Raw genomic sequence first — 10,244 nt, 5'->3', positions numbered from 1 at the left:
CTGAGAAGTGTGTACTCATCTCCGCTGCCCATTTTTGGATTGGGTCTTTGAATTTGGAGGGGCTGAAATTTTTTAATTCTTTATATGTTCTAGATAGAAGGCTTTTGTCTGAGGGACAATCAGCTAACATCCAAGAAATTGAAATACGTAGGAATCCATCTAACAAAGGAAGTTTTGCAATTCTGGGTCTCTTCTGGTTCCAGATGAATTTAAGGCATACTTTCTCAAGATGTGTGAGGTACGCTAATGGTAGTTGAATGGGTATTGCATTGAATCTGTACAGATGTTGGTTCTTCCTATCCACGAACAAGGAATATTTTTCCATTTATTGAAATCTTCTTCGATCTCTTTTTTCAGAGTACTGTAGTTTTCAATGAATTGCAAAAGCAATCCTGGGAAACAAGGACAAGTCAGGCGGAATCACAATCCCTGACCTGAAATTATACTATAAAGGTACGGTCATAAAATCAACCTGACAAAGGAAAACAAAGCAGGGTCTGGGATATAGCTCAGTGGCCTAAGCACCTGCCTGGGAAGGGCACTGGCCTGAGTTCGATTCCCGGTAACAAAAGAAAACAAATCAAAATAAATTTTTTAACAATTGGCACTAGAGCATATCAGGAAAAGAGGTATAAATCCCAAAGTAAAAATTAATTCCAAAATAGTTTGCATTCATAAGAAACAGAGGATGAAACAACAATATTTTATACAGCTGAAATGATTTCAAAAATATTATGTGCCAGGAGCTATGTGCTAGTACAGAGACCACGAAAAATTTTATACACATTTTCACAAAAGAAAACTAGTATGATGTTTTATCACCAGATGGTGATACCCTTGTTTGAAGAACCCTAGAGGATGTTGTGTATCTCACTAAACTACTTGCCCTTAGAGAAGAAGTTGGTGCCTTGCAAGTGCAAGGTCGTGAGTTCGGTTCCCGATACCGGAGAAAAACCAAAAAAAAAAAAAAAAAAAAAAAAAAAGAGAAGAAGTTGGCCAAAATTACCCAAGCAGCAGTTCACCATACTAATAAACATCTGGAAGCTAATGTCTACCACTTTGATCATCTCTTATAATTGTAGAGGCCAAAGTTAACCTGTAATACTCTCAAGATATCTCAATATATTCAATATTAAAATATTTATATATGTTTTTCTTTTCCCAAATTGTATATGCATTTTGGTAGATGGTACTTTTCTACTTGCCAGTGAAATCAGAGTTTAAATATATTTCACACGAGTGAGTTAAAGATGAATAACAAATGCTAGATAAGGTATTTGCAAGCAGATCAGCAAAGAATTACCTGTTACATTGCAAAGAATTACTAACTTGTAGTGGGAGTAAGAAGTGAAAAAAAAAGAGAGCACAAAATCTTTCAGAACCGAGATTATTTTTCTGATTATCTCCATCTGGTAAGAACAAGGTCAAATAAATGTTTGATGTATAAAATGCAATCTGCTATGAATTGGCTAATAATTGACAGACAGCTAGAAAATCCAAGCTATCCAGAAATGAAGCAAAAAGCTCTATACAAGGCTTAGTACTAGCAACTATATGAATATGAATAAAACTTGGCATTGATTTTATAAAATAAGCCATGGTGTGCTATGGTTTTATTTAATAACAGAATCTAAAAACATATAGAATGACAAAAAAGGTCAGATCAAATTCAAAGACCCAATCCAAAAATGGGCAGCTGAGATGACTTCTCAGATAAGGAAATACAAATGGCAAATAAATACATGAGAAAATGTTTAACATCATTAGTCATTTGAGAAATGCAAGTTAAAACAACACTGAGATTCCACCTTACCCCAGTAAGAATGGCTAGCATTAAGAAATCAACCAATAACAAATGCTGGCGAGGCTGTGGAGAAATAGGAACCCTTCTCCACTGCTGGTGGGAATGCAGACTGGTGAAACCACTGTGGAAATTAGTTTGGAGATTCCTCCGAAAACTAGGTTTAGAGGTCCCATTCAACCCAGCTATTCCCCTTCTGGGTATTTTCCCAGAAGATCTAAAAACATCATATCACAGTGATATATGTGCACCTATGTTCATAGCAGCACAATCTGTAATTGCTAAATTGTGGAAGCAACCCAAATGTCCATCCACCGAGAATTGGACAAGAAAATTGTGGTACTTTTATATAATGGAATATTACTCACTTATAAAGAAAGATAAACTAGAGGCTTTTATAGGCAAATGGTCACAACTAGAGACCATACTCATAAGTCAAATAAATCATACCTACATGTGCAGGCGCCACACTGTCTCCCTAGTGTAAAACCTGAAAGAGTTAATATGAACTTGGAGATATGATAGACATTGTGAAATGATAGGAAAACTCTGAAGGGTACAGGGCTACTGGGATGTGGGAAAAGAGAAGGGAAAGAAGGAGAAATTTTGTACGTATGTATATACAGGATAACCTAGTTGTTCTATTGTCTTCTATTTCTTTGCTGAAAGAAACTGTCAATGAGTCCTTGATTGATCAGTATTGCATGTCTCTATCCATTTTCATGAGAAACCACTTTGAAGATATCAGCATGTAATACAGCAAGCATTGTTAATTCCCTACCACTTTGTTTGTAACTCCATATTGTCTGTACTGTTCTTTTGGTATTTTGTAAAAGGTTGTCTGTCTGTTAATGTCTTCTTCCTTTTATTTAAAAATAAAACTAAAGAAAAAACCTTACCTTTCTTAATGCTTCAGTACTGTTTTGAAATTCTTATATATCTGCCAGAAAAATTCAATTATGGTTCAGTCTTACAATGTAAGCATATTATAAACCATAATAAAGAATGCTGAAGAATACAGCTAGTTATGTTGATAGCTATAAGATAAATAATTAAGGAGTTTAACACAAATTAAATCACAATTTTTAACCTTCACATCTGTGGTTTTTTGAAGCATTCTGTAGACTGCCACAATTTTTTAGTTCTATTTACTGACTAGACTACTGCCACTGAGAAAAGAAATACATTCAGAGCCTTTTTGAGAATGTAAGGAAGTGATGATAATAACGAATGGACTTTGATCCTCTGATGTCTTTAATAAATCCCAAGGGCCAAAGTTTATAGAAAATGAGAAGCATTTGCTGTAATGTGACTTTTATATTCTTACTAAGGGAATATCTCTTTCTATATAACTCTTGAAAGTAATGGATACTTTCTTAATAACCTCATTATTTTTCATTTGCTGCAGCTATTTTTCTAGTTGTGGACATCAAGAGTCTCTATTTTGCAAAACACGTATCTTATTCATTCAAGTATAATAAACTCCCATCAAAGAATGGCAGAATTGGGTGTGGGATAAAGCTACTTCTCTTTGTTCGTTTTTATTATTATTGTATTCCTGTTTTCAAGGTGCTTTGTTTTCCTTTGCAAAACTGTAAAATATTTTCAAATTTACTAAAATGATGCATGACAATTTTTCACACTGAATAGAGCAAACATTAAAATGGATGCCTCCGGTTGTGTGTCCCAATGTGTATTTCCCTTACATTGATAAAATGTTGATATTATGAAACAACTTCTACACTTATACTACAGGAATCCTATCTCAAAATAGCTTGCACAATTTTTATTATGTTTTAAGGAAATAGTACCCTAATCTATTTGTACTCAAAGACCTTTTAAATCACCCATTTAACACATCTCCCCATGGTATTTTAAAATAAACAATGGCAAGTTTCTTGATTTACCTAAGAATCTTTTGTCTTCATTTTGGTACTAGGATTTCTACTACTGTCTACCAATAAGGTGTTTAGACTCATGGTTCTTTTTTTTGTTTGTTTTTCGTTTTTCTTCCGGTACCAGGAATTGAACTCATGCACTTGCGCTTGCCAGGCAGGCGCTTTGCCACTCAGCTAAATCCCCAGCCCCAGGACTCATGTTGATAGATATTCCAAAAGAACAGTGAACCAGGATGCAATATCAGAAATATAATAATAAAAATAATACCAATGATTGTGACCTTTATGTGTAAACAATATTTGTTCTCAGAATTTGTCTGAAGCGATCTGGGTTTGTTTCAGTAGAAAGAAAGATAAGATGAAAACAGTCAAAAAACACTTTTCATCTGAGATCAGTAAGTTTGTGCTTTATTTTTGGAATTTTTTTTGTCTTTAATTAAATATAATACAAGTAGACATAAATAAAAGAAATATTAAAAAGCACTTCTATAAACAAATATAGTCATGTAAGATTGATCAATCAATCAAACATTAACTGTTACTTTCAATAAAGCAACAGAAATCAGTAGTACAATTATCTTAACTATCCTCTGTATAAATATATACAGAGTTTTCCCTTCTTTCTTTCTTTCTTTCCTCTTTTCCCTCATCCCAGTTGTTCCATCCTTTTCAGCAGTTTCTCTCCCTTTCACAATGGAATACAACAACCATTGTTAATGGCCTATCACCTTGTCTGAAATTCTGTATTGCTTGTATTGTTTTGTGTTACTTTGTAAATGTCTGTCAAAATGTTTTCATTCTTTTAATAAAAAAGCACTCTTCTATGACTTCTTTTACATTTCAGAACAAAACAATTAGTGATCAACAATAGTTATTACACTTGTACCATAATTTTAAAGGCTGACCAAAATGTTACTTAGACTAAAAATTACAGATAAAAAGACTCTCTCTTACAAAGAAGCATAAAAGCACACAACTTTCTTTTCAATGAAATGACAGAAACAGTCATATATATTAAAATATTTTTGAAACAATAGAATTGATAATTTTGGGGACTGATTTGGACTTCTCCCTACATTGTATTTATCTTTTATTTTACTACCTTTGCACATATATACATATATGTATATGTATATATATGTATGTGTATATATATGGTACGAAAGAGAAATGATGTAATATTTAAGCTTGTAATTATGTTTGACTCTCCTTCCTCCTTCTGATGCTTCTTCCTTCTAGGTATCCTTCCAAAAGAGTTAAAGTCATCATATTATAGGCATACATGAATGCCCATGTTGATAACAACAGTAGATCTTGGAGACAGCATATAGAGCCATCAATGGATGAATGGACAAGGAAAATGTGGTATTTATACACCATGGGGGAACTACTGGCATAAATAAATTTAAACTCCTGGCATTTGCAGAAAAATGGCTGGAACTTGAGCACAATCACTTTTAAGTGGAAAGAATGGTTACTTTTTCATAAGAGAATTTAAAACTCTGACTCACAACAACTACCCCATGGCAACCGGTAAGTGCCCAGTTTTGATTAACAGGCAAAATATATATTCTGTTTTTCAAAACAAACGTGCTTTGAGAGTAAATATCTTCAGAATTAAACTCAGAAATCAAAGAATGGTAACGTATTGCTTGAAAATAGAAGAGCAAGTTCAGAGCATTAAGTCATTTTACACATAAGGGCAACTTGTTTAAGGTCCACCAAGGGCTTAATACATTACTGTATCTCCTCTCAATATTGTGAGACATCATATTGTTGCAGTTAATGATATTATCAGAATTGTACGTTATTTGTTCAATATGATTTTGTGTATTTGTAAACCCTCCTGAATGTTTCTGGCGTTGTTTGGTTTACACTACACATAGATAATAGGTTAGAAATCACTTTTTCTGTATTTATGTTGTAGAAGTCAGTCTTATGATTCATGCATAGCAAGCCACAGTAATTTCCCTTTGATATTTTACCCTTTTTTTGTTTGGTAGAACGGCCAGTCAGTTGTGTTTTCTAGGTAATAATGTGACCAATGCACTGAAGAGAATGTAGTAGGTAGTGAGACATCTGAGATTATCTTGTCTGCCTTTCCCTCATTCTGCTTTATTGACTAATCCATACAAGAAAATGGAACAAGTCAGTAAAACGTTACTATAACATTAAAGTTTATTCTTCAGCTTGCATTATTTTTGCCTTAAGATGCATTGAGGAATTGTTTGTGGTTTTGTGTGAATATTTCTTTTACTTGGAAGAAATTATTCATTTTTCTTTTGTGTGATGGGAGGCACAGTGGTATTAAGAAGACTGAAACACTCTATCAGGAAAAGAGTAAAGCCACAAAGCACTGCTTTGTTGCTTAAAAACAAGCTTTTATTACTTCACTCAGAAAAATGAGAATGAGGATAAAAAGTTTTGTGGCACAAAGGATGCTAATAAAAATAAGCTAGAAAAATAATAGTCCATGATTAAACTTATGACTCATATAAGCATCAAATGTAACAGCTATTACTCTTTGTGTCACTTGCTTTTTGAAATGTCCTCGTAATTTTCATGGTACTTTGTTCAATTTTCTTTCTTGTTAATTTTTGTGAATAAAGGCATTAGGTTAAATTGTATGATTTAGGGCTGAGGAGCAGAACTGTTTGCTAAAAGGTGAATAACATTTTCAATTTTCTGCAAAAAGAGGAGCAAGCCTTTTGGGTGAGCAAATGAGTAGAAATGATATATGCTTAAACTAATGGATATTGGTCAGAGTAGCTGAAACTGTCCTCAAGGCAAATTGAAGTAGAGTTTTTTTCTTCAAGAAGTTTAAAAAAAGTATTCAAATGATATGTAAATTGTTGCAAAACTAGCTTGTTTCTCTGAACTCAATTTTCATAACTGGATTTATAAAGTGGAATATTTCAAATAATAACTGAATTTTACACGAATTTAACAGATTCGAAGTTGTACTGCAAGGTAAATTATTTTAGAATTGTAAAGGCAAATTCATGTAGTTCATACCAGATTTTTACATCAAATTAACAGTTTTGACCGAGATGCATGCTCCTCCATAATAACAATTTCATATCTTACAACAGTTAACATAGTACAAGACTTGAACATTTTTCAGACTCATTGGAAATGAATCAACTGCAAAATTCAATTTCATGGTTTGAAAAAAATCTTCTGCAGTCTAATCCACTGTAACCCAATGTGAGTCTACAGGCCGCTGTCAAGATTGGAATAGTGACAAAGGTAGCTCGTTTATTTGGCCCCTGCTAATTAAGAACTACTATTCAACTGGTATTTTTTGTAGAATTAATTGGTTAGTGTGAAGGATGTCTCCAGTTTCTCCTTCAGAATCTATTGTTTATCACTCATTGAACAGCTTTAAATTCTTCAAATATATTAGCACATTCTACTGTGTGTTTTCTCATATGTGGAAATGCAGAGTTCACTTCCAGGCATAAGAACATTTTAAGTGCAGTTCTCAGTATTTCGTGGATTACCATATAGCTGAATTTATCTAATCTAAGTCATTCTATATATAGTAGATTACACTCTGTTTCATAGCTAGGCCATTGCATTTTCCAGTACAATACTTCTGAACACTGTGGCATAAGAGAAGAATTTATGCTTCAGAAATTAGAGAAAAGAACATATTTGAAATAAAACAAAACGAGATTCTTACAATAGGTAGCAGTGTGCATTAATCACACATTCAAAATTACGTCCTAAAAAAAGAGGCTATAATTTGAGCATTTGAACCTAAGTATACAAAATATTTCAAATTAAGAAGTTTTGCATTGTGTCTGCTTCTGTATAGACATTGAAGTCCTTTAGTAGAGGAGTGTATATATTCAATATGAGAAAGCCGAGAAGGATCTTACTTGGAAAACAGTTTTTTAAACACATCTGATCAAATTTTCCTAGGCTCATGTGAAATGTAGTAATGAATCATGTTCACATGCATGAGTCTTGTTTTATTATTTTGTTGTTGCCTAATCCAAAATAAATGCCTGCCATGAAATTGATCCTGACACAAGGGAAGAGAGCAGCTGGAAATTTTTAAAACATTACAATGAGAGATGTGAGTCAGTAGAATTATAGTCTATCTGGGAAACTGCTTAACTAGTTATGCTTAAGAAAACTTTACTCTGCTCATATCAGGAGGAGGAATAAATGTTTTTCAAAAAGAAAGTATCAAGAGTGAGAATGTTTTCCTTAGCTATTTTGCCTAGATATGTTTGCCAAATCATCATTCACAGTGCACCTACTCTCTGTAAGTCATTGTGATCTCCATTCACTTAAATATGGATTTATTTATTTATTTATTTATTTTTATTTATTTTATTTTTTTGGTTTTGGTTTTTCTCTGGTACCTGGAACCGAACTCACGACCCTGCGCTTGCCAGGCAGGCGCTTTGCCGCTGAGCTAAATTCCCAGCCCTGGATTTATTTTTTAAGTAAAACAAAAACAAACAGAGAAAACTGCCTTAAACTGTAAGGAAAGCAAGGTAAACATAAAAAATGAAGCACGATAGGAATGAAAAATATAAGGAATAACATAATTTTGCAGTGCATTATTTTCATTAATTTCTTTTGAGATTTGTTTGGACATATTTGATGAATAGAGTATCATCTCTGTGCATTTAATGTCAAAATAATGTGATATATGCATGAAATGAATTTATCATTGTTAGTTGATACCAAAGAGAGTTCTGAAACAATATATGAATTTCTATCAAATAAACTAATAATTTCCTTAATAAAGAACACTATTTTATGAGTTTTGTGGTCATTAATACATTTAAATTAGTTTGAAACTCTAAATGTCTTTCAATTGTATAGTGCAAGCCACTATGCAATTCTACTTTTACTGGATTTCTGTGAACTCACCTTGTCGCGTGGCCAAGTAACATGAAGAATTTCATAGTCAAATGGAAGTGTAGTGATAATTCAATACTTTTATGTATCATCATCCCTAATAGGATAATTACTGCATGGCTTTTACAAAAATTGAAGACAAATAATAAATAGGGTATATTATCACATATAAAACAATTTAAAGTAACATTTTTATCTCAACCTTAACACCACATATGTTTTATTTTCTAGTCATAAAAAATATTTTGGAAATAGTGGAGCTGTTGATACCAGTGTTTCTAAACCAATCTATTTCTAATTTCAAGTGGAAAAATATTCTGGAATTTTGTGATAAATTAAGTGTGCTGTAACCAAAACTTAAAGAGAAAATAAGAGCTGAAGATGTGATTCAGTGGTTGAGCATTTGCCTAGCATATACATGGTCCAAGACTGTATCCTCTGCATCAAAAACAAAAACTAAAACAGCAAAACAAAAGAAATAGAAAATGACAGAGACTTTTGCACTTAGTAAACTGTAATTTCATTAAACAATGTTCAGTTATGGGTCATTTCTAATTCTTTATGTTAAACATTACTGTTTCTTCCTATGAGCCAAGGTAAAAACAATTTTTAAAACTACTGGCCTTGGTTATACAAAGTAGTTTATTTTATAGTCAGACTTAAAGTCCTGGCAAATGTGACCTCAGCATGAGGCAAAGGTGGTTTTTGTAAAGACCTTTCATGCTTGTTCTTGTCCATTTTCAGCATAGTACAAAACAATAAGAGTGAACCTGAGGCGGATACATCCTCAGGGTGTCAAGTCATTTCTAAGTAGTCAACAGATAAATGTCACACTTTGCATGCTCTTTCACAGCTGCCTTCACTCACTAAAACTACTCCTTCCTGTGGGAACAGCTGGGTGGCAGTGACAGCAACGGTGCCATTTACAACAAGAATGCAAGCGGGATCCCTTGGTACTAAGAAGGTGCCCTCAGTCATTCTAACTTGCATCACTGCTAATGTTAAAAGCCATATTGTTAAAAGTGCTGGTGTATTTTGAAACTTCCCTGCTTTCTGTGGATTGAACCAATTACTAAGACTTCCACAATGAAAAGTATTCTCTGTATTATTTTCCATGTGTGTGTCTGAAAATCTAATTTTTTTTTAGTTATACAGATTGACAAAAACAAATCCAGCATATTATGCATTTTAAAATAAAATGAAATATGCCACATTGCTATTTTCATGAGGTGTTTAATTTTTCTTGAAAAAATAATGTCATTTTGTATTTCCTGTTATATGAAAAGTTCCAGTAGATATTTGATGTAGCAATATGCATGGAATCAGCGATGCTTTCTATCGAAAAGTACCTTGAGACCATGACATGTATTGCTTTGGAGAGTTTTCCAAAAAATGAGCTGAGGTGATCTTCCTTTACATACAGCTCTTTTGCAATTGTGTCCTGTTGTTATTAATATTTGATATTATCTTGCGGCTTTACCGGAAATAACGACACTTTCACTTCTTATGGACAGCAAATTAATTAGCCATGCTCCAAAACACTTTCTTTGTATCTAAACCCGTATGAGCTGACTCCCCTCTTTTTTTCTGTTTTGTACCAGGAATCAAACTCAGGACCTTGCGCTTGCCGGACAGGTGCTTCTGCCACTGAGCTGTATCCCCAG

This window comes from Chinchilla lanigera, unplaced genomic scaffold (genome assembly GCF_000276665.1).
Source record: "Chinchilla lanigera isolate Chin_1 unplaced genomic scaffold, ChiLan1.0 scaffold00072, whole genome shotgun sequence".
Lineage (NCBI taxonomy): Eukaryota > Metazoa > Chordata > Mammalia > Rodentia > Chinchillidae > Chinchilla > Chinchilla lanigera.
Note: the sequence above shows the minus strand (reverse complement) of the source record.